This window comes from Sturnira hondurensis, unplaced genomic scaffold, assembly GCF_014824575.4.
Source record: "Sturnira hondurensis isolate 20B ecotype Veracruz unplaced genomic scaffold, ASM1482457v3 Scaffold0002840, whole genome shotgun sequence".
Taxonomy (NCBI): Eukaryota; Metazoa; Chordata; class Mammalia; order Chiroptera; family Phyllostomidae; genus Sturnira; species Sturnira hondurensis.
This window is the reverse complement of record NW_028075471.1, coordinates 4,407,405-4,434,189: the sequence shown is the minus strand read 5'-3', so window position 1 is coordinate 4,434,189 and position 26,785 is coordinate 4,407,405. Positions and strand designations below refer to the sequence as shown.

Below are 26,785 nucleotides of genomic sequence, written 5' to 3'. Positions count from 1 at the left end.
CTTATTTATAGGCATGGAAACTGGCTCAGATAGATGAGGAAAAAATGTATCACATTTCAAATTCTACCCCCATTTATGGCTTAAACACAAGGCTTTAAGCATTTTTCCCAAGAAAACTTTTAGGGCTAAAGTGAAGTTTTCTTTTAAAAAGATCATTAATTTCTTTCACTACCATGAAAAGAAACATCATTTGTATTCAGAATCCAGCTATATAGAAATTTTAATGACAGAGCAAAGCCAAATAAAAACAAGTTAATTTTTTAATTCTGTCAAAGAGATACCATATAATTTACAATAATCACCAGTTTTGTGAGTGCTTACTATATTCTTGGATAAGCTACTTTCCATGCACTCTTTCAATTAATCTTTACAGCACTCCTATGAGATATTATCTCTTATGCTTTATTATCCCTACACTACAGATAAAGAAATTAGGACTAAAAGAGGTTAAGTTGGGCCTCCCAAAGCTAGTACTGGAGAGAAACGTACATTATAATCTTTTTGATTCCAACCATACTGCTTTGTTACTTATGTTTGTCTGGGCAATTTCTTTTCCACTACCTCTAATGTATTTCCCAATCACCATGTGAAACTGGGATGATTTTGTTCATTTAATAAATCAGTAAATCAAGGCTGACACACAAGCCAAGTAGCCTATCTATAGCAACAATGGAGAAAATAATAAAAACAGTCATCAGGTCTTAGGATACCAAATCACCAGAAAAGGTAACCTTTTAAAATTTCTTTTAAAAATGCATTCACTGTCTCCTTCTACCTATTTGACCCACAATTTTAATAAACTTGGGTTTCCTAATTTTTGTGTCCATAACAGATGAAAGGGAATAAGCATTTGCTTATACCAGGCACTTTATATACATTACCTAGCCTAAACTTCAGAATACTATGATATAAGCAGTATCCCATATGAACAGACAGGGCTAGGAGTTAAATCATAAGCCCAAAGTTTACACAGAAAGTAAGAACAGCAAACAAGCTCTTCTGAAGTCCTCATGACTGGCAAATTCCTTGAAGATCAGGATCAACAATATCCCTAGACCTTAACAAAATGCCTGCTTCATAGGCACCAAGTAAGTGTTTTAAATGAGTATTTCATTAATGTAACATTTACAACCCAGACCCATTACTTCCTTTACCCACCATTTCCTGAGTACCTCAGGTCAGGAATTCAGCCATCGGCCACAATCTAATAATAGAATGAATATGTGACTATCAGAAGTCACTTAGAGCAAATGTGAAACAGTAGTAATAACAAACACTATCAGTAATAACAAGTAATACCTATAACCTTCTAAGGCAGGAGTGTCAAACTCACCTTCACCGGGAGCCACATCAGACTTGCGGTTGCCTTCACAGGGCCAAAATAATTTTAGGAGTGTATAACTGAACTACTCCTTAACTGTTAAGGAGTTGAAATTACATTCGGCCCTTTGAAGGCAACCTCAAGGCTGATGTGGCCCCTGATGAAAGTGAGTCTGACACCCATGCTCTAAGGCATCTAATTTATCACCAACTCCTATGAATTCCAACTCAAAACAATCTCTTAATTCCCCACTGCCTTTCCCTTTCCATGTTGTTCCTCCAACCCAGGCCCATAACCATTGCCAAGATGATGGCTATGGTACCACACTTTCCACCCTCCACACTGATGCCAGAGTTATTTTCTAAAATACAAACTTGATCGCTTTATTTCCCTTTATAAAAGGGCCGTTAACAACTGCCTTCAAAATTCTCAAATTTGAGATCTGTGCTAACTTTCAAAATCTTGCAAAATGACCTCAATCATCCTATCTAACCCGATCTTCTATTCTTCCTAAAAGTACTATGCATTCCACCCTTGCTTGACTACTAGCAATTCCCTACACAAGCTCCAAGTCTCTGTACGTCTGCTTATGCTGTTCTTGGACCCGAAAAGCTGTTGCACCCACCCACACTCTTTACTCGTTCAAAGCCTTCTTTTCTTTCTGAAGCCCAGTTTAAACATCTTAGTTAGTAAGATTTCCATCTCAGATAACATTTCTCAGTAAATAAACACCTAAAACAGAGATTCAAGGCTTTATTCCAATTTAGGCAGCTAACTCCCAAAACTCTACGTCCAAACCACACTTTGAACAGCAGCATAATTCCATCTTTTCTACTCTATAACATTAATTCCCTGTCAAAAATTTCAAATGCACCGGTCACAAATGATTTTTTAACAAATAAATTAAATAATTAGTACTCTAGAATAGAATCTGTAATGTTTTGCTTTACTATAACACAGACCAAACTATATTACATCCAAATAACAATATGCTATGTGGTTTAAATTCCAGCTATATCATATTCTAATTTACTGTGGGACCTTGAGCATATTTCTTAACCTATCTGAGCATCCTATTTTATAAATACTTATAAAAAGGTATTTATAAATCCCTATGTATAAATTGAGGATAAGATCAGTACTTACCTCAAGTGTGATAAAGGTTAGATTATGTTAAGCATGTTAAGTAACACAGTATATGTACATAGTAACTGCTAAACAAATGGCAGCTATCATTATTAAATTCAAAGAATATACATAAACATATAGTCATTGACTTTCTTCAGTCAGAAAATTGAGGTAAGACTTTTCCTTTACTGATTAAAGTTCTTCAAAATTAAGTTCTTTGACAATTAAGCCCTGGCTGGTGTAGCTCAGTGGATTGAGCACAGGCCTGTGAACCAGAAGATCGCGGTTCGATTCCCAGTCAGGGTACATGCCTGGGTTGCAGGCCAGTTCCCAGCAGGGGCCAGTTCCCAGCAGGGGATGCACCAAAAGCAACCATACATTGATATTTCTCTCCTTCCCTTCCCTTCTAAAGATAAATAAATAAATAAATAAATAAATTTTAAAAAAGTTCTTGGACAATTAATTACTTAAAGAGTAAACAGCTAATACAGATGTAAACAGATCAATAACAGCTGAACTCTAACATATACAGGTATTAAAAATAGTATGCCATTGCCCCATTATACATGAATATTACCATAAGTAACCATAACCTGTACATAGCAGGTGATCAGCTAAGCCTCTGTCTCACACTACAGACTGAAAACCTTTCATGAAAAATATGAAACACATAGCACAATATGATTAGTGAGTTCCCTACTAAAATTTAAATCAAAAGGAAATTACTATTTTCAAGTACTATATGTAAATACACTTAGAATATATTACACAGATGAGCAGTCTATAGCACAATGAACAATGTGAACCAATTTATGAATAAATTAAGCCAAGTGATATTTAGCAGATCTCATGATTCCATTTCTAACTCAGAATGCTAAGGTACTCCTCTCCCTGAGTGACAGGGCTATATACCCAGTCAATTCATGGAATAATGCAATCAGAAGGCCATGATTCACTCAGTTCAAAACTTAAAATGCTTACTTTGGATACCCTATAGACTATTAGGGTGGGGGCAGAAATATTCCCACTACACACTATTTGAACTTTAGTTTCAAAAAAAGAGAGAAACAAAGACACACGGGATGGGGCAAATAAGCATCCACCTGCAGAACTCTCAAGAAGCCTAAAAGCTCAGGGAAGATGGGCAACTAACAAAGTGATTATTATCAGTTTTGATTAAGACTAGTCTGGCTGTGGCAAGAATACAGAGAAACAGCACATACTCTAGGCGTGAGAGTGTAAACTACTACAGTCTTTTTTGGAAAGTGACTCAGCAATACCTATGAAAATTTTAAATGCTTATGTTCTTGAATGAGTAATTTCACATCAAGAATCTAACCCACACAAATACTGAAATATTCACACACATGTACAATGGCAAATGCATAAGCATGTTCACAGAAGCAAAGTTAATAGAAGTTAAAAACTGGAAATAATTAATGCCCACACAAACTGAATTATGTTCATCTAATGAATGCATTACACATAATAATCACAATATCACAATCATCAAAAATAATGAGGCAGAGTTATCAGCACTGAAATCAAACTATATCAAAATATACAGCAATCCCCTTTTTATTTTTTAGGTATATTTTATTGATTATGCTATTATGGTTGTCCCATTTATTTTTTCTCCCTTTTATATCCCTCTTCCCTGCATCTTCCAGCCTCCAGCAACCCCCACCCACTTAGATCATATCCAGGGATCATACATTTAAGTTCTTTGGCCTCTCTATTTCCTATACTATTCTTAACCTCCCCCTGACTATTTTGTACCTACCATTTATGCTTCTTACTTCCTGTACCTTTCCCTCCATTCTCCGCCTGCTCCCTCCTTCCATGTAACCTCCATTTCTGTGATTCTGTTACTGTTCTAGATGTTTGCTTAGTTTCTTTTTGTTTTTGTTTTTTTTAGGTTCAATTGTTGATAGTTGTGAGTTTGTCATCACTTTACTATTTGTATTTTTGACCACCTTTTTTTCCTTAGATAAGTCCGTTTAACATTTCATATAATAAGGGCTTGGTGGTGATGAACTCCTTGAACTTTACCTTATCTAAGAAGCACTTTATCTGTCCTTCCATTCTAAATGATAGCTTTACTGGATAGAGTACTCTTGGATGTAGGGCTTTGCATTTCATGATGTGGAATACTTCTTTCCAGCCCCTTTTTGCCTGTGAGGTCTCTTTTGAGAAATCAGCTGAGACTCTGATGAGCACTCCTTTGTGGGTAAGTGTCTCCATTTCTCTTGTGGCTTTTAAGGTCCTCTCTTTCCCTTTAATCTTGGGTAATGCAGTTATGATGTGCCTTGGTGTGTACTTCCTTGGGTCCAACTTCTTTGGGACTCTCTGAGCTTCCTGGACTCCCTAGAAGTCTATTTCCTTAATTGCATCGGGGAAGTTCTCCTCCATTTTTTCCTTCATTATTTTTTCGAGTAAGTTTTCAATTTCTTGCTCTTCCTCTTCTCCTTCTTGAACCCCTAAGGTTCAAATGTTGGATGTTGAAAGTTGTCCCAGAGGTTCCTAAGCCTCTCCTCATTTTTTAAAAGTCTTGTTTCTTCATCCTGTTCTGGTTGAATATTTATTTCTTCCTTCTGTTCCAAATTGTTTATTTGAGTCTCAGTTTCCTTCCCTTCAGTCTTGGTTCCCTATATATTTTTCTTTATATCACTTTTCCTAGTCTTTACTTTTTCCTCTACTTTGCAACCACACTCAACCACTTCTGTGAGCATCCTGATTACCAGTGTTTTGAACTCTGCATCTGATAGGTCGGTTATCTCTTCACTGCTTAGATTTTTCTGGCAGTTCTGGTTGTTGTTGTTGTTTTCTTTAATTTGTTGTCCTTCTTTTCTTTGTATAGGAGGCAAAGTGTGTCTACCTATGCCTCCATCTTGGCCAAAAGTTGCAATCCCCTCTTTAAAAAAGGATGATATATTCTAATACACCATCATAAAATGATAATATGAAAGAATGTATACAAGTTACTCACAGTACTTATCTACAACAAAAATCTTAAAAAGTTAAAGTTTAAAACGGAAAAAGCTATAAAACTTTATCCAATAAGTTGACCAAAATTTCTATTCCATATTATGGTCATTTAGTAGACGAGAGTGGAAGGAAGATGAAAAGAAAAAAGAAGACAAACAACAACATCAGTAGGAAAAACAGCTAAAGGGAAGCTAAGAAATCAGCATGCACAGCCAAGACAAGAAAATATGTTCCAAATGAAAGAACAGAAAAAAGCTCCAAAACCAAATTATGAAGAGACAGCCAACCTATGAGATGCACAGTCCAAAACACTGGTGATTAGGATGCTCACAGAAATGACTGAGTATGGTTGCAAAACAGAGGAAGAAGTGAAGGCTATGCAAAGTGAAATGAAGAGAAATGTACAGGGAACCAAAAGTGAAGGGAAGGAAACTGGGACTCAAATAAACAATTTGGAACAGAAGGAAGAAATAAATATTCAACCAGAACAGAATGAAGAAACAAGACTTTTAAAAAATGAGGAGAGGCTTAGGAACCTCTGGGACAACTTTAAACATCCAACATTTGAACCTTAGGGGTTCCAGAAGGAGAAGAAGAAGAGCAAGAAATTGAAAACTTACTCGAAAAAATAATGAAGGAGAACTTCCCCAGTCTGACGAAGGAAATAGAATTCCAGGAAGTCTAGGAAGCTCAGAAAGTCCCAAAGAAGGTGGACCCAAGGAGGAACACACCAAGGCACATCATAATGACATTACCCAAGATAAAAATGAAGTAGAGAATCCTAGAAGCAGCAAGAGAAAAGTAGACAGTTGCCTACAAAGGAGTGCTCATCAGAGTCTCAGCTGATTTCTCAAAAGAGACCTTACAGGCAAGAAGGGGCTGGAAAGAAATATTCCAAGTCATGAAAGACAAGGACCTACATCCAAGATTGCTCTATCCAGCAAAGCTTTCATTTAGAATGGAAAGTCAGATAAAAAGCTTCTCAGATAAGGTCAAGTTAAAGGAGTTCATCATCACCAAGCCCTTATTATATGAAATGTTAAAGAAACTTATCTAAGAGAAAGAAGATCAAAAACATGTACAGTAAAATGACAGCAAACTCACAATTATTAACAATCACACCTAAAACAAAAACAAAAAGAAACTAAGCAAACAAGTAGAACAGGAACAGACCCACAGAAATGGAGATCACATGGAGGGTTATCAACAGGGGAGTGGGAGGAGGACAGAGGAGGAAAGGTACAGAGAATAAATAGCATAGATGGTAGGTAGAAAACAGATAGGGGGAGGATAAGAATAGTATGAAAAATGTAGAAGCTAAAGAACTATGGGGGGAATGTGGGTGGGAGAGGATGTGCAGGGTGGAGGGGCGTGAAGGGGGAAAACAGGACAACTTTAATAGCATAATCAATAAAATATATTTAAAACACACACACACAAATACTCATGGACAGGTAAATAGATAAACTAATTGTGATAAAATGGACTTCTACTCAGTAATAAAATGGAATGTAATAACATGAATGAATCTAAAAATAATTATCCAGAACAAAAGAAGCCAGGTAAAAAAAGAGTACATATTGTATGATTCCACCTATACAAAACTCTAGAGAATGCAAACTAATGAAATGTGACAAAAAGCAGATCAGTAATTGCCTGGGATGGAGATGTACAGGAGAGATCATAAAATGGATAGGACAAAACTTTCTGGGATAATTGATATGTTCATTATTTTGATTACAGTGATGATTTCACAGATGTATACCTACTTAAAACTTATCAAAATGTACACTTTATTTTTTAAATTGATTTGAGAGAGAGGGAAAAAAGAGAGAGAAAAATCACACTGCTTCATACTCTAACAAGAATGATCCAGTAATGAGGAGGGGCACTTGGCCCAGCCCTGTGGAATTAGAAAAGGCTTCCTGAAAGGAGTTGTCCCATGCTGAGTCATGAAGGGTAAGAGTGAGTAAGGCTGAGTGGGGAGGAGATTGAGACAGCATGAACAAACAGAGGTAAGAAGGGAGTGGAGAATGTTAAGTATGAAACTAAGAATTACAGGAGGGAAAGGTGAAGCTGTAGAGGTAAACAGTAGCTAAGCCTTTTAAGATAAATCAAGCAGTACAACTATTATCATATAGATAAAAGGGGACTTGTCACTACAGGGTTTTTAGGAAGGGAAGGACTAATATTAAAATGACATTTCACTGAGGGAGGGAATGGCTTGAGGAGTACTAGAAGGAAGGGAGACCAGTTGTGAGGCTACTGAAAGAAATAATAGTTCTAAATTAGGACATCATTAAAAGTAGTGAAAAGGGTTTAGTGACAGATATGCATAAGGGATAGTGAATGATTCATTTCAGTTTGGGGTATATTGCTTTTAGAGTCTCTATAGAACTTCCAAGTGAGTAAATATAAGCAGGCAGTTAGGTAGAAAACTCAGACATTAGGTCTTGAGACATCCGAAAGGCATTAGCATTTGTGTGGTTATTAAAATTATTGGAATATATGAGATGATTCAAAAATAACATTCACAGGAAAAACAATGACTGAAATTTAGGAACACTAACGTTTAAGGAGAAATTACTGGAGAAAATGCTTGAAGGAATTTCAGCTAGAACAGTCAGAAAGGTCTAAAAAATAAACAAGAAAAGAAATATTGAAAAGGCAAAGAGACAGCCAAATGTTAATTCCTCTAAAATCAGTGTAAAAAAAAAAATCTGTAGTCACCTGAATAAGATAGCAGAGATCTGAGGAGATCAAGAAGAGTCAAATTATATAACAATCTGGATTTTCCCATTCTGTTGTATTAACTTTTTAAACATCAGGACCATTTCTTCCTGAAGTTATATAGTGAAGCCAATCTGAATGGAAAAGACTAAAAAGATTAAACAAAATTGTACTCTATCTATTTAATGGGAGATTCCCCCCAGAAATAGGGGAGGGGTTGAGCTGCCTATACATCTGTCGCCCTGCCCACACAAGGAATCCTGGGGGAAGAATTAAATAGGAACATGTGGAAATATACCACCTTCCTTTTAATCTTCCCTACTCCCCAGCCACTGGGGACTGGAGGTCCTGGGCCCTGGGCATTGGGGACTGGAAGAAAGGTGTGGAATCTCTAGTCTGTCAGTGTGTCAGTGGCGGGCCCCGTGCCCCTTCCCTGCATGGGCTTGTCAGCAGAGCTCAGGCCTGTCAGACTAAAATATTAGTTTTGGGGGTTTAATAGAGGGAGAAAAACTAAATGGGACCAAAGCTTATATATAGCCTTCTTTTCTTATGGTAAGCTTCATTCAACAACCTCAGGCATATGTTTTAGAGAACAGGGATATTTGGTCCAATGACCTTGGTGATAATAGATTGTAAATAGATTTTTGTTACAGATTTTCATTCTTGTGTTATTCTCAGCTCTTGAATCTATGTAGTAGTTGTAATACAAATATTTAAATAGCTATTTTTTATGTCACACTCTGACCTTTCCCCCCTCTACCACTGTTACCCAGATATTTAAAAAATTAAATAAAAGACTCCTTTCCTTTCCACTGAACTCTGCCTCCAGAGTGTTTGCCTGTCAGTGGTGAGTGGTCAGACTCCTACTGGTTGGGTTGGGTAACACTTATAGAATATTATCCATAGTTTCAGTAAAGGAATACTTATGGTTGCTCTTTACAAAGAAAATTATTAGCAATATATTTCTTAATAAGCCAAACATTATTGTCAAGCATAATAAAATAAATAGAAAAATGTTTACTTTTTATCTTTCCTGACTTCTTGACTGTTACACATTACCACACCTATGACTTCACAAAAACTAATAATATAAAATCTTACGGCTATATATAACAAGGAAAAGTATTTAAGCATGGATGATGTAGATGCCTCTAATGCTAGTAATTAGGGGAAAGTATTAAACATACAATAAAAATTTATCAGCAATTGAAAGAAATTTTTGACGTTAGAAGAAAAAAGGTCACTTGAAAGGAAAAAGGAAAAAGAAACAGAGCAAGGATCAATTTCCATTTCTTGATTTTAGCGATACTTTATCTACTTTACACTTTTTGGCAGACCATCTAAAAAAAATCACTCAGTTTTGGATGGCTGTAGTGTACTGTACTAACTGGGAGTGATTCCTAAGTATTCGGTCCCACCCATATAGAACTCTACCAAGAACTTTAAAAATGATCAACAGGAAGCATATTTTCAGATGAGTTCCTAAACCAAAATCAGAGAAACACAGAAAAGAAATGACAGAATTATTTACTTGAAATGGGAAAGGTAAGAGCATTTTCATGGAGTGGGGTGGGGGGACCTCCCAAGGTGTGTGTCACTAGCCTAAACTGGAAAAGCAGGATTAATAGCAGAGCAAAGAAGTTCTCTAAGCCAAAAAGAAAAAAAACTTGTGTCGGGTTAGTGCCTCTAGTTCCGATGAGTCAGACAGAGCGGAGAAGAAAGCACTACCACACTCGACTTCAACACATGGGAAAACTGTGCAGCTATTTTCTTATCTTTTGGTGTATTCCCTCTCTATTAAAACATTTTAATTACATTCAAGGAAGCTAAAATGAAAGCTACCTCAGAATCTGACTTACTCCAAGGAGCCGGACAGGTTTGCCACATTGCACAAGGACTAGACTAGTCCATGTGCACATGGACTTTGCACATGGAATGTGCTCCATGTGCTCCCAGTTTGTGCACATAAACTAGACCAACATACAAAACTAACATCACTATCACAACCTTCTAGCATTAGTTTGATTTTGTTGATTTAATATAACAATTTGTAAAATATTTATTTCTATGGTTACTAGCAGGGATGAATGCTTATTTACTACATATAGTCATCTTGAACAAACTGATGTTTCTTTGGTTCTTTGTTTATCTATAATAATCTTGATGGCCTTTTACTTTGGAAAGGGCATTTTATGTGTTATATATATTCCTTTTTCTGTCATAATGAATGCAATTGATGCCCCATTTCCATTTTCCTAATTTTTCTTAGAATAAAAGTTTTCAATGTTTATTTACATGCTCGTTGATTTTATTTGCCTTCACTTAACTTTAGGCTGTAGTAATTACTCACCTACCAATAAATCCTGAAGTGGTTTCCATTATTACACAGTCATACTGCATGCCTGAGAACTTTTCACTCGACTGCTCTAATCATTCCTCTTTAAATCTTTTATAACATTTAATTGTGTTTCTTATCAAATATATGGCTGTTGTCCATTTTTTAAAAGAAATATTTTTTGTGGCTAAGTAGTAATATGACATTTAATGGGTTCCTAGCAATTCTACTCCTAGGTATCTACCCAAGAGATATGAAAGACACAAGAACTGCACATAAATGTTGCTACCAGTGTTGTTTATAATAACCAAAAGTTGGAAGCAATCTAAATGTCTATCAACCACTGAATAAAATATATTAGCAATAAAAATGATCGATATATACAACATAAACCTCAAAAACAAAATGCTATGTGAAAGAAACCAGTCACAAATGACTGTATATAGTATGATTTTGTTTGATATTTCTAGAATACGTAAATCTACAGTGGTTGCCTAAGGCTAGGCATGGGATCAAGGACTGAATGCAAATGATGCACGAGGGAGCTTTTTAGGTTGATGGGACTGTTTTTACAGCTGGATTGCAAAATCATAGACTTATTAAAAATCATTAACTTCAAGTAAACTCAACTTACATTTATAATAGAGGAATTTTATAGAATGTTAATTATATCCCAATAAAACTGTCTTTGAAAAGCCAATGAACAGAGGAAGGAGAAAAAGAATACATGAATATATATACACATATTAAGTAATCTTGAAATATAAAAATTTAAGGGATTCAATTTGTTAAGGGTAAAGGCGGCAGAAAGTATTTTAAATGGTAAATATTCAGTACTTCTAAGAGTGACATAAGAGAAACATATTCACAAGCTGGTCATGGAAGTATAAATTGGCACAACCTGTCTGGAAAGCAATTCGGCAAGGTTTACCAAGAGAGCTTTAAACACATGCCCTTTGACTCATTTCTGAGAATCCAGCTTAAAGAAGCAATAAAGAACATGAATAAAAATGTAGGTATAAAGACATTTAGCAAAGCAATACTTCTTACCTTTTCTAATAGTTGTTTTTTTTTTAATGGAAACTAGCCCTGGCTGGTGTAGCTCAGTGGATTGAGCATGGGCTGTGAACCAAAAGGTCACCAGTTTGATTCCCAATCGGGGCACAGGCCTTGGTTGCAGGCCAGGTCCACAGTGTGGGCCATGTGGGAGGCAGCCACACATTGATGTTTCTCTCCCTCTCTTTTCCCCTCCCTTCCCCTCTCTCTAAATAAATAAATTAAACCTTTAAAAAATGGAAACCATAGGAAGAATAGTTAAGAAAATCACAGCCCATCCATGAGTATTATAGAGCTTTAAAAAATGTTTGTGGACCTATAACCCAGATCAGAGCATTATGTCATAGCCACTGTCACCACAGCCTATACTCAGGAGGAAGATGCTCTAAGAGAAAGATTCCGTTTCCTGTATGTCATGACTAACAGAGTGCTGGTATTATATCCTGTAACTGGAAATGATGCTACATTTGAAATTAAGAAATATAACCTTAATGGGTTGGAAGACAGTCCTCCTATCACAACATTGCTGAAAAGGGAAGAGGGACTCAATACAGAATGATAGACTGTTTACCACTGGTGTTAAAAAGAAAACTATTCATGGTTTCTGCCACTGTGTAACGTCCAGAAGCTTGTGGAGAGCCTTGTGATTGGTATAAATATCATGGATCATCTCATCACGCCTGGTGGACTCATGGCTTTAGATTTACTTATAGACCTCTTCCAAAAATTTCCATATTTTACAGGAGAAAGAAAGGGTTGCACTGAAGGAAATCAGATCAATGCACATGTACATCTACAACTTCCAGTGAGGTAATGGTGTTGTCAGAGCCCAAGTCCTCCAGGGTGCTGGTACTAGGCTGGCTTGTAGGTATAATGAAAATGATGAGGTCTGCTTGACTTTATATTTTAAGCTTACGGTATGACAGCTTCGTGGAAATCACTGTTTATTTTCATCTGTGAAAATAACCACAGTGGAATGGGAGACTCTGTTGAGAGAGATCAGTAGTCAGCACTGATTACTACAGGAGAGGCCATTTTATTCCTGGGCCAAGGGCAGATAGAAGGGATGCTATGTGTTCAGGAGGCAACAAAGATTTTTTAGCTGCTATTATAGACCTGTAAGGAGACCATGCTGATGGAGGTACAGACTTATCATTACCAAGAACACAGCATGAGTGATCCCAGGAGTCAATTATCATTCACAAGAAGAAATTCAAGTAAGAAGAGTAACCTTATTATGTTTCTCATAGAATAGTACACAGCATTGTCAGTGTAGACAAATTAAAGGAAACTGATGTTGACACGTGAAAAGAAATTAAGAATAAGGTCCAGTTTGCTACACAGTTGATTCCAAACCATCTCTGAAAAAATTAAGCTATCTCATCTGTGGAAGCAATCCACCTTTTGAAGTTTATGGTACAAATCAGCGAATTAGGTTTAAGTAGATCACTTAATGGAAGACTGTAAATCTATTACTACGCCTTCAACAGGACTTCATGGTCACCTTTAAGAAACTTTGTGGTCTCAACTGTAAGTGGAATTTTTAAACTAAAACAAACCAAAAACACCAAAAAAGACTATTCAAAATGTTTAAATGGAAAAGCTCATAAATTCTTACATTCGGAAAGAAAAACACTATATAATTAACATGATCCAAGTAGCAGAAGACACAAAAAAACATACTTGGGGTATTGGAAGACACCAAGTTAAATCTCTGGGAAAATGGAATAAGTTATTTGACATATAGGACATGTAGGATAGGGACTCTCTCATATATATACTTACACAAACAACTCATCCTAAAATAAAATCTGATCTTTAAGGCAAGCAGAGCTCTACCCTCTTATCAAGAAGTCACAAAGCTTTCTCAGGGTGATTTTGCCCATCAAGCCAGAAGACATATCACCTTTCTCCTGTTATGAGAAAGGTGAGGGGTTAACTAGCAATGTTTTATAAACAAAAGTTATTATGATTATAGGAAAATATCCACTAATATCAGTTATAAGTAACAAATTATATCCCTCAACAGTGGCCATCAAACTCCTCCACTTTATTTCTTAACAATGTTACTCTATGAATTTACTCTCTAACACAGAAAGGATGACCCCTGTAGTGGGTGTCTACCAGCTACACTACACACACAAAAAGGAGAGCTTCTGAAAAATCTAAGAATAAATGTTTGAAAATACAACTTTCATTCTTACCCCTCAGAGGGAAAAAATATCATCATCTTCATTATGACTGCTATAATAAATTGAGATACCACGAAGTGACTTACTCACAAACAAAAATTTCCAAAACAATGGAATAGCTGAGTCTCTTATTCACTGAAGATATAATTACCTCATATAGTCAGTGAAGGAAAATGACATATTATGAAAGTCATCTATTTCTATAGTCTTTGCTCCTTGGGGTTCCCAAATGAATTTCAACATGGTTGCTGACTCTGAACGTGACTTTCACATGCTCAGATTTATCTCTTAAAGCATTTGATCTTACTCTACCAACTTCTACTTGAGTTCCCCTTCTAATGTTCACTTTTCCTACAATGGGCTAGTCAACTGACATACAACATTCCCTTGGGCTTTACGTCATTTCCTAAATTCAAAACTGAAACATCAGTTGAAGAAAAATAGGTATGGCCCAACAGACTATGCAATTTAATTACATACAGATAGATTAAGCTGCCCTTATTAGCTAGCTTCAGAACAAAAAGAATCAGGAAAATCAAGTATGAGATTTTCACTGCTGAAAAGGTCTACAAAATACCCTCATCAATGAGATAACTTAGGGCCCCAAAGAAACTGCTGGTATAAGAACACAAGAGAAATAAGAAAACCTCGGGGAAGGGGTTAGGGACTCCAAATGTTCTATTTCACAAATCAATGCCTCCATAATCTCAAAATATAAATAGAAAATTAGGTATTTCAAATGATAGACAAATTTAAGAATCACTCACTTGACTAAAAATATTACTGGCAATAAATGACTGCTTAAGTCCCTACTGTGTGCCATACTCTGTATTATTAAGTCTTTTACATATATGAACTTGTTTAATTCTCACAACTTCTCTGTGAGGTATTATTATTATTCCCACTTTATAAAAACAAGAAAACAAGAGACAAAGAGAAGTTAAATTATTTGTCAGAAGTCACTAAGCAAAGAACCAGGATATGAACCCATGTGGTGATCTCCTCAGCTGTAGTCCCTAACTCCCCACTTCTGACCTCCCAGCACTTAACCATGCAACTACACTGCTTTTTTAATTCTGGTCCAACTCTTCATTTTGCAGATGAGGAAAATGTGTCTCCTGAGGAAGAGATAGAATTCATTCAAGGTTCAAAACTATTCAATAGCACTGACAGTATTAGGACTCATGTTTCTTATTCACATTACACGTTCCTATTCCACATTAACCTTCACCTCCATTCCGCCCATTTAGTCTGTTTCAAAAATAACCAGTTCTTCCCTGGCCAGATAGCTCAGTTGGTTAGAGCATCATCCTGACATGTGGGGGTTGTGGGTTCAATGTCCAGTCAGGGCATATACAAGAATCAACCAATGACCCATAAAAGGGTGGAACAACAAACTGATGTTTTTCTCTATTTCTGAAATCAAGATATAAAATTTAAAAATAATTTGTTTTTCTGAGTATAAAATACTTATCATTGAAGTTAAAAGAGTACAATAAAGTACAGAAGAATTTAAAATCACTCCTCTCAGCTTCCAAGGTAACCACTCTGAACAGTTTAACATATTTCTTATACTCATTACAAGACTGGCAATCTACTGGTCCAGTAGTTTTTAAAAAGTTAAGAAACATACTTTATAGATAGTTGTATATTTATTTGATTTTTTCTTATGCTATTATGCTATTATTCTCCTACAGCATTAATTATTTTTTGAAAATGTGAGTAAAAAGCAAATGATATTTCATAAATTTCATTATTTAACAATAAGCCTTCTGATTATATTGTATATGGTAGATTTCTTGGAATTAATCTCTGTGATAAAATTGCTACACATATACCTTTAGGCAATATCTCTGATAATGTTTGTAGATTAAGTACCTAAAAACAGCATTATTGAGTTAAAGGGTGTAACAGTATCTAACACTTGTGTGGTGCTTACTATTGCCAAACTGTTCTGCTTCACAGATATTAGTTTGTTTAATCCTTGCATCAACCCTATGAGGGAGAAAATGAACGCCCAGAGAAAACAAGTGACTTGCCCAGGATTATACAACCAGAAAGTAACACAGCCAGGATTCACACCCAGGTAATCACCATGCTGGACTATTTTAACTCCACACTTTTCCAACCACATTATGCCCAGCCTACTAGAAGTTTACTACAAATACACAAAAATCATGTGAGGAACCTGCATTTTAGTAAGCATCCCGAGAGATTCTAAAGTTTGAAAACTACTACCCTGATCTAAAAATGTAAAAAGAGAACATTTAATAAATCCTTCCCGTGAACACCTTGATAATTATATTGATGCTTTAAATAAGGATGGGAAAACCAAGGAAGAGAGTATTCAAAATGGGTAAAGTGAATCTCCATGACCTTGGATTAGGCAACAGCTTTTCAGACATGACACCGAAAGCACAAGTGACAATATAAACTTAAAAATTTAAGATACTTAAAAATTATTTTAAAAAAACAAAAAAGATAAATTGAGCTTCATCAAAATTAAACTTTTGTGCTGGAGCTGGTGTGGCTCAGTGGATTAAGTGCCGGCCTGCGAACCAAAAAGTTGCCAACTCAATTCCTAGTCAGGGCACATGCCAGGGTTGCAGGCCAGGTCCCCAAAAGGGGGTGTGCAAGAAACAACCACACATTGATGTTTCTCTCCCTTTCTCCCTCTCCGCCCCCCTCTAAAAATAAATAAATAAATCTTTTTTAAAAACATTAAACTTTTGTGTTATTAAAGATACCATCAGGACATATTTTATTCCACTTACACTAGGCACCTAGAATAGGTAAACATAGAGCTAACAAGTAAAATTAGCAGTAATCAAGGGCTGGGAAAGGAGAAAAAAGGGAGTTTAATGGGCAAGAGTGTCTGTTTGGGACGATGGAAATAATGAATATGGATGAAAGTGATGGTTGGACAACATTGTGAACATATTTAAGTACATTAATGTCACTGAAACGTACACTTAAAATGGTCAAAAAGGTAAATTTTGTTATATATATTTTACCTTAATAATAATAATAATTATTATTATTTACCATCAAGACAATGTACAAAATGGAAAAAATGTGCAAATCATTCATCTGATAAGGGAATTGTACCCAGAATATACAACTCAAAGGTAAAAAAATAAATAACCTAAGTTTTAAATGGGGAAAAGATGTGAATAGACATTTTTCAAAAAATATATACAATAGTCAATAAGTACATTAAAAGATTCTCAACATTATTAGTTATTAGGAAAATACACATCAAAAACACAATGACATATCACTTTATACTCACTGGATGGCTACAATAAAAAAGACAGACAAAGGTACTTAGCAGGAAGTGGAGAAACTGAACCTTTATAAACCGCTGGTGGGCATATGAGGGGGGACTCAACACAAAACCAGAATTATCTTCTGGAGGGCAAAAGATAATCCCTTGAGATACAGGCTTCCCCCACTAGATGAATGTTCTACGAATCCACTGTATTGGTATATTAACAGTTAGTGTTGTTGTGAGAGGCTGTGTTTGGCTTCAGTGAATTTTTTGAAGACTCAATGCATTTGCTCATTTCATGATGGGTGATTTATGAGTGCACCTGCTCACACTGTGCTGTATTCAGCAGTTTTTGACCAAAAAATGGCATGACCCCTGTGCCCTGCCCTCCCTATTCTCCTGATCTTATCCCAAGTGACTTTTTTTGTTTCCCCCAATGAAAAAAGTCCTCAAAGGGAAACATTCTGCTAGGACTGAAGAGGTGAAACAAAAACAGCAAAAGCACTAAAAGTCATCAAAATAGATGAGTTCAAAAACTGTTTGTAGCAGTGGGAAAAAAAATGTCTCCATAGGTGTACTGCATCAAACAGAGAGTACTTTGAAGATGACCAAAATTTAAACATGTAAAAATAAATATACATTTTTTATAAATAAGTTCCTGGATTTTGGGGGTTACCCCTTGTATATAACCATTTAACCTCTTTGAAAAAGGATTTGGCAGTTCCTCAAAATGTTAATTTAAATATGGAGTTACGATACAACCCAGTGATTCTAGTCCTAGGTATGATACCAAGAGAACTGAACATATATGTCCACATAAAAATTTGTAAATGTGTGTTTTCAGCAACATTATTCATAATAGCCAAAGAGTAAAAAACCCAAATGTCTATTCACTGGTGAATGGATAAATGAAATGGGTTATATCCCTACCGTGGAATATGATTTGACAATAAAAGGTAGGAATAAATACTAAAACATATATAACCCTGAAAACACTATGCTAACTGAAAGAAGCTTGACACAAAAGGTATGATCCCATCTACCATATATGAAATATCCTGATAGACAAATTTATAGGGACAGAGGTGATTGATTAGAAGTTGCCAGGGGTTGGAAAGGAGGAAATGGGGAGTGATTGCTAATGACTACAGAGTTTCTTTCTGGGGCAATGAAAATGTTCTGAAATTGAATAGTTGTAATAGATTCACAATTCTGTGAATGTATTAAAAGCCTCTGAAGATTTCCAGCCAAGATGGAGGCATAGGTAGATACAATTTGCCACCTCACACAACCAAAAGAAGGACAAGAACAAATTTAAAAACAAAAACCAGAAATGCCAGAAAATCGAACTGTATAGAAGTCCAACAACCAAAGAGTTAAAAAAGAAACAGTCATTCAGACTGGTGTGCCAAGACAAAGAAATATGGCCCAAATAAAAGAACAGATCAAAGCTCCAAAAATAAAACAAAGTGATGAAGAGATAGCCAACCTATCAGATGCACAGTTCAAAACACTGATAATCAAAATGCTCACAGAAATGGCTGAGTGTGGCTGCAAAACACAGGAAGAAGTGAAGGCTATGCAAAGTGAAATGAAGAGAAATGTACAGGGAACCAAAAGTGAAGGGAAGGAAACTTGAAACTCAAATAAACAATTTGGAGCAGAAGGAAGAAATAAACATTCAACCAGAACAGAATGAAGAAAGAAGAATTCAAAAATATGAAGAGGCTTAGGAACCTCCAGGACAACTTTAAACATTTCCAACTTACAAATCACAGGGGTGCCAGAAGAAGAACAAGAAATTGAAAACTTATTTGAAAAAATAATGAAGGAAAAATTCCCCAATCCAGCAAAGGAAATAGATTTCCAGAAAGTCCAGGAAGCTCAGAGAGTCCCAAGGAAGTTGGATCCAAGGAAGCACACACCAGGCATGTCATAATTACATTACCCAAGATGAAAGATAAGGAGAGAATCTGAAAAGCAGCAAGAGAAAAGGAGACAGTTACCTACAAAGGAGTTCCCATATGACTATCAGCTGATTTCTCAATAGAGACCTTGCAGGCAAGAAAGGGCTGGAAAAAAGTATTCCATGCCATGAAACGCAAGGTCCTACAGCCAATATTACTCTATCCAGCAAAGCTATCATTTAGGATAGAAGAGCAGATAAAATGCTTCCCAGATAAGGTCAAGTTCAAGGAGTTCATCATCACCGAGCCCTTATATGAAATGTTAAACGGATTTATCTAAGAAAAAGAAGACCAAAACTATGAAGAGTATGCCATGGCTGGTGTGGCTCAGTGGACTGACTGTTGGCTTGCAAATCAAAGGGTCTCTGGTTCAAGTACTAGTCAGGGCACATGCCTGGGTTGCAGGCCTGGTCTCCAGATGGGGGTGTGTGCAAGAGGTAACTGCACACTGATGTTTCTCTCCCTCTCTTTCTCCCTCCTATGCCCTCTCTCTAAAAAATAAATAAGATATTTTTAAAAACTATAAACAGTTAAATGACAACAAGACTCACAACTATTAACAACTCAACCTAAAAAATAAAACAAAAATGAACTAAACACACAACTATATCAGGAGCAGAGTCACAGAAATGGAGCTCACAACTAGGGTTATCATGGAGAGGGGTGGCGGGAGAATGGGGGAAAAGGTACAGGAAATAAGAAGTGTAAATGGTAGGTACAACATAGACAGGAGGAGGCTAAGGATAGTATGGGAAATGGAGAAGGCAAAGAAACCTCATATGTATAACCCATGGACATGAACTAAGGTGAGAGAATGCTGGTGGGAGGGGGAGTACAGGAGAGAGGGGAATAAAGGGGAGAAAAAAAGGGACCACTGTAATAGCATAATCATAAAATATATTTTAAAAAAGAAAAAGAAAAAAGAAAAGCCTCTGAAGTATATACTTAAAAATAAACTAAAAATATGATTATAAGAAATTTATGATAAGGACATAAATTCTGATATAAAGGCTTAGAAATGTCTTTATGGAAACCAGACAATAGAAACAAAGATGGTAATATCAATACTGTCAAAAAAAATTACAAACTAGGAAAGTACAGTGTCATGCAAACAAAAGTTTAAAAAGTTCTACTAAAATTCATACTGAGGAAGATGGAAAAGTCAGCTTCCAAACTGGAAGAGAACAAAAAGAATAACTATTAAAACAAAAATCATTCAATGACTCATCTAAGAGGTTACTTATTGGCTTTGAAATTTAACCAGAATATGTTGGGGACATATGATAGTATTGCTTTTGCAGAACAAATTTGATAAACTGAACCATGTGAGTTCCCTGTCAATAAAGGAGAAGCACTGCCATTTGTCCTAAATATACTGAGGTGATGATAAAAGATGGTTGATGGCACACTGCAGGCTTGACTGTCAACTCCAGGGAGGAAGGGACTTTATTTTATTTAATTGGAACAGTAGGAAATGCTCAATAATGTACATAGGAAATGCTCAATAACAATGGCTAAATGAATCAACAGCACTTTGAAATCTATAGAATACTGTGCATATGTTTTAGGAATTTATATATAGATTAGGGAATTCTATACATCTAGAAATGGGATGTTAATGGGTGGAAAACCAGAGATATTGGAGATCTAAAACTAGAGTTTCAGGGAAGAAAAGAATTTCCCTCTCAAACTACACTGACTAGAGGCAGATAAGCCTACATAACTTGCTTGTATTCTAAAATGTTTAAATGTACTAATAAATTTCCTTCATTTTTACATTGTCAGTTTAAAAACGAGTCCATAAACCTCTAAAGACTTAAACATTTAAGTAGTAAAAATAACCATACACACTTAGAATTCTTTTTTTTTTAAATCAGTGTATGGTTGCTTCTCATGCGTCTCCTGCTGGGAATTGGCCTGCAACCCAGGCATGTGCCCTGACTGGGAATCGAACCTCGATCGTGTGGTTCGCAGTCCCGCGCTCAATCCACTGAGCTACACCAGTCAGGGCACACTTAGAAATCTTCATGGTCAAATTAGAGGGACACAAAGTATAAAAGATAAAAATCCAGCCCTGGCTGGTGTAGCTCAGTGGATTGAGCGCAGGCCTGCGAACCACATGATCGAGGCTCGATTCCCAGTCAGGGCACATTCCTGGGCTGCAGGCCAGTTCCCAGCAGGGGACTCAGGAGAGGCAACCATACATTGATATTTCTCTCCCTTTCTCCTTCTCTTCCCTTCTAAAGATAAATAAATAAAATCTTTTAAAAAATTAGTACACATACAAAAACTTTCTACAAGTTCAAGGAGTTCATCATCACCAAGCCCTTATTATATGAAATGCTAAAGAGACTTATATAAGAAAGAGATGATGAAAAATATTAACAATGAAAGGACAGCAAACACACAGTTATTAACAACCACACCTAAAACAAAAGCAAACCAAGAGGACAGCTAGATCAGGAGTGGAACCATAGAAATGAAGAACACATGGAGGGTTAGAAACAGGGGGGTGGGAGGAGGAGAAGGGGGGAGAAGGCACAGAAAATAGCATAGATGGTAGGTAGAAAATAGATAGGGGGGAGGGTGAGAATAGTGGGGGAAATATAGAACCTAAAGAAATTGAGACACGTGGTTATAAACTAAGGGGGGGAGAACAGTGGGGGAGGGAGTGTGCGGGTGGAGGGGAATGAAGGGGGGGAATAGAACAACTGTAATGGTATAATCAATAAAATATATTTAAAAAAAATAAGTAGTAAAATCAATACCAACCTATGGTATTTTATATTAAAATATCACTAACCAGGTTGCATTTAAAATGGGATGGTAGTAAAAGACAGAAAACTGTACTTGAACAATTAAATAAATACATTTAAAAAAATTTAACCAACAAAATTTTGTTCTTTAAAGCACAGTATTCTATTGTTAGAATAATGACAGATGACTAGTTAGTTCATTTTAACTCACTTTTCTTTTTAAATGAGAAGTCTGCAGATAATAGCCATACAATTAAAGCTATAGTTCAAGTTCAAATAATTCTTTGCACACACTAAAATGACAGCCCACTAAAATGTCCTGTTATACTTCTCACATTTGAAAACTCTTTTACATTCACCTCTTTTAAAGACTTTATTTCCATCTAAATATCAAGTAAAATTTGAGATGAAATTTTTTGCTTCCCATTAATAAACATGTCTTCATATAGATCAAAGTTCAGTAAAGGACATAAACTGTTTCAAGTAAAAGAGATCTGTATTACTCACTAAAATTACAATTTCTGGGTACTTAATCTGAGCAAATTTAGATGCTATGCCAAAAACAAGCAATTTTCAAAGTTTTCTCTTGATATAAGAGTTTTTGATAGTTTTTTGAAAACTGTACTGAAAGTATTGAAATAAACTTAGAAAATTAACCATACCTTAACTTTTCGTATGTTCTCAACCTGTTTTTCAAGACCCTGAGAAATTTACATTGTTTCAGGCATGTTATCTTAGCAGAGCCGGAATTACAACAAGGAAGTGACAGTGCAGATTCTCGGTTTTGACATACATGCTTTACAATAGAAAACATTGTGTAAGTAAAAGAATTCTAAGGTTCAGAACTGTAACACATGCTAAATAAAATAGTACTCTTTTAAAAGTAAGACTGCTGCTATATACTGGTGGGCCAAACTCATAAAAAGCTGTTCTTCCAAAATCTCCTTCTTCTCCAACACCCCCGCTCAAAAAAGATTTTCCATCCCAGAACTCATGAAATGTATTTAAAAAATAAATATCAGTAGATCTTTTTTATCTCCACATTTATGGATATAACTCTCTGAAACTGAAAATATTTCATTTGACCTCTTTGTTTCAAAATTATGTGTTTCTATTAAATTTATAGTAAATTTTAATTACTTCTCCAATATTTAAAATTAACTAATTTCTAATTACCTGCTACAAATTACCTTAATTTCTGTTTTTAATATAGTTTATTGATTATGCTATTACAGTTGTCCCATTTTCCCCCTTCACTCCCCTCCACCCTGAAGACCCCCTCCCACTCATATTCCCCTGGCTTTAGTTCATGTCCATGTGTCACACTTATAAGTTCTTTAGCTTCTACATTTCCCATACTATTCTTACCCTCCCCCTGTCTATTTTCTACCTGCCATCTATGTTACTCATTCTCTGTACCTTTTCTCCCTCTCTCCTCCTCCCACCACCCTGTTGATAACCCTCCATGTGATCTCCATTTCTGTGGGTCTGTTCCTGTTCTACTTGTTTGCTTAGTTTCTTTTTGTTTTGTTTTAGGTGTGGTTGTTAATAATTGTGAGTTTGCTGTTATTTTATTGTACATGTTTTTGATCTTCTTTCTCTTAGATAAGTTCCTTTAACATTTCACATAATAAGAGCTTGGTGATGATGAACTCCTTTCACTTGACCTTATCTGAGAAGCACTTTATCTGCCCTTCCAATCTAAATGAAAGCTTTGCTCCATAGAGTAGTCCTGGATGTAAATCCTTGCCTTTCATGACTTGGAATAGTTCTTTCCAGCTCCTTCTTGCCTGTAAGGTCTCTTTTGAGAAATCTGCTGACAGTCTGATGGGAACTTCTTTGTAGGTAACTGTCCCCTTATCTCTTGCTGCTTCTAGGATTCTCTCCTTCATTTTCATCTTGGGTAATGTAATTATGATGTGCCTTGGTGTGTTCCTCCTTGGCTCCACCTTCTTTGGGACTCTCTGAGATTCCTGGACTTCCTGGAAGTCTATTTCCTTCACCAGATTGGGGAAGTTCTCCTTTATTATTTGTTCAAATAAGTTTTCCACTTGTTGCTCTTCCTCTTCTCTTTCTGGTACCCCTATAATTAGGGTGTTGGAACATTTAGAGATGTCCTGGAGGTTCCTAAGCCTCTCCTCACTTTTTTGAATTCTTGTTTCTTCCTTCTTTTCTGTTTGGTTGTTTCTTTCTTCCTTCTGGTCCACCCCATTGATTTGAGTCCCAGTTTCCTTCCCATCGCTATTGGTTCCCTGTGCATTGCCTTTATTCCACTTAGCATAGCCTTCATTTTTTCATCTAATTTGTGACCAAATTCAACCAATTCTGTGAGCATCCTGATCACCAGTGCTTTGAACTGTGCCTCTGATAGGTTGGCTATCTCTTCCTCACTTAGTTCTATTATTTCTGGAGCTTTGATCTGTTCTGTTGTTTGGGCCATTTTTTTTTTGTCTTGATGCACCTGTTATGTAGTGAGGGGCAGAACCTTAGGTGTTCACCAGGGCAGGGCAACCCAAGTGACTGGGTTGTGACACAGTATGTGGGGGAGGGGTCCAAGAGGGAACAATGGCGCTTGCTCCGCTCTCTGCTGGATTTCAGTCACTTCCACCACTTCCCCCAAGCAAACTGGGCCCTTCTGGTACTGATTCCTGGGTGGGTGGGCTTGTGTATGTTCTAGGACCCTGCAGGATCCTAGAAGTCTCCTGTGAAACTGGGAGTTTCTCCTAGCACCTCAACCCCCACCAGGTGTTTTCAATCGGTATTTTGAGGCTTTATTTCCCCACACTGGGACCTTGGGTTGCACAGTCTGTCTCATTCCCCAGTTTCACCGGTTTTATCTGCACTCAAATGTGGAACCATCCAGACTGCCAGCCACCTTGTGCACCGTGCCCCTCCACAATCCAAGGCCTCACTGTGCCCACCCGCTGCTGCCTTGTGCTCCCAGGGTCCACCAGCCACCATTTTGCTGCGAGTCCTCTCTGCCCAGCATCCGACTCCACCCCTCCTACCAGTCTGGATGAATGTGTCTTCTTTAACTCATTGGTTGTCAGACTTCCATACAGTTCAATTTTCTGCCAAGTTCTGATTGTTATTGTTTCTAAATTGTTGTGGTCCTTATTTTGGTTGTGCAAGGAGGTACAGTGTGTCTACCTACACTTCCATCTTGGCCGGAAGTCCCTTAATTTCTAACTGTTTATAAAACAGTTCCATATACGTGACCTCATTTTCTATAGTATAAATTCAGAGGAATTATTAGTCTTACATATTTAAATGGAAATTGTTTGATATGCTCATTTTTAATGTTAAAAGTACAGTTTAGTAGTCACATATCCAGCACCTAGAAAAAAAAGAATGCAAAACTAAAAACTATTATAAAGTTATACATATAGAAAATAAATGACCAAAGTAACATACAATTAAGTAGGAGACTTTGATAATTCACAAACTGGATCTCCCACTGCAAAAATATTCAAATTTTACCATGGTGTTTAACTAAAAAAAAAAAACAAAAACAAAAACTTGGTTTATGAGTCCCCATAGCCATTTTTTAATAGTTAGGTATTTATCAGGATGGATACTAAAACATTAACCCTTTTTTAATATTAAAGAATTTATGCTAAAAATTTAATTTTGGCAAACGTAAAATAACTATGAGTAATCCCCACTAGCAGCTGTGAGAGAATCTCTCATTCATATTCTTTGGACAGATGTACAAACATATACACATACACTTGGCACAGAAGTACTTTATTTTTATTTTTTTACTTTCATTTTTCATTTTTCAATTTTAGTTGATATACAATATTATATTAGTTTTGAGGTATACAATAGTGATTAGACTTTATATAACTTACTAAGTGGTCACCCCAATAAATCTAGTACCCACCTGACACCATACATGGTTATTACAATATTATGCTATATTCCCTGTGCTACACTTTACAACAGGACTCGCTGTGCTTCCTGAGTTTGCATGTCTACTTCCTTCACCAAATTAGGGAAGTTTTCTTTCATTATTTTTTCAAATAGGTTTCCAATTTCTTGTTCTTTCTCTTCTCCTCTGGCACCACTATGATGGAATGGTGGTACACTTGAAGTTATCCCAAAGGCTCCTTACGCTATCCTCATGTTTTTGGATTATTTGTTCTTCTTGCTGTTCTGATTGGTTATTTTGCTTCCTTATATTACAAATCATTGATTTGATTCTCAACTTCATCCACTATGCTGTGGTTTCCCTCTAGACTGTTCTATATTGCAATAGTTGAATCTTTCATTTCTGACTGGATCTTTTTTATGCCACTGAGGTCCTCACTAAGTCCCTTGAACATCCTTATAATGAGTGTTTTGAACTCTGAATCTGATAGATTGCTTATCTCCATTGCATCAAATATCTTTTTCTGGAGTTTTGATCTGTTCTTTCATTTGGGCCATGTTTCCTTGTCTCCTCATTTTGACATCCTCCCTGTGTTTGTTTCTATGTATTAGGTAGAGCTGCTATCACTCCCTGTCTTGGTAGCATGGTCTAATGTAGTAGATGTCCTGTAAGGTCCAGGGGTAGAGCTTTCTCTACTACCCAAACTGGGTACTCAAGGTGTGCTCTCTGTGTGGGATAAATACACCCTCCTCTTGTAGTTGAGCCTTGACTGCTCTTGGCAGATCAATGAGAGGGTTTTACCCAGGCCAGTCTGCTCCAAGGACTGGCTGTGACCACTGATGACCAACCTCCTTCCTCTGTGGTGGATCCACTGTGCAGGGGCCCACTCCACAGAGAAGGACTTACTTCAGCAAAGCTCAGGAGCCTGCTGCATCAACCCCTTTGAGTATGTTGCTTGTGGAGGTGGTTGGGTGGTGGACCTCAGACATGGTTTGTAGCTGTCCATTGGGTGCATAGGCCAAGATCAGCCACCACCTGTGTTCTGTCTAGGGCCATGTGGCATAAACTATAAAGTGATCTACAGATGGCTGCTACTTGTGCTGGCTTGGAGGTATCCAAGCTAGGCCAGGCTACAAACCAAGGCCAGCTGCTGCTAGTGCCATGCCT

At 36.6% G+C, this 26,785-nt stretch overlaps 1 protein-coding gene and 1 pseudogene across 36 annotated transcripts in view; one reads left to right on the top strand and one right to left on the bottom strand.

Annotated features, from left to right (window-relative positions):
• Positions 1–26,785, bottom strand: part of SLMAP (sarcolemma associated protein) — a 163,689-nt gene that overhangs the window by 109,497 nt on the left and 27,407 nt on the right. The window lies entirely within an intron of this gene.
• LOC118983377 (pyruvate dehydrogenase E1 component subunit alpha, mitochondrial-like) lies at positions 11,771–13,093 on the top strand (annotated as a pseudogene).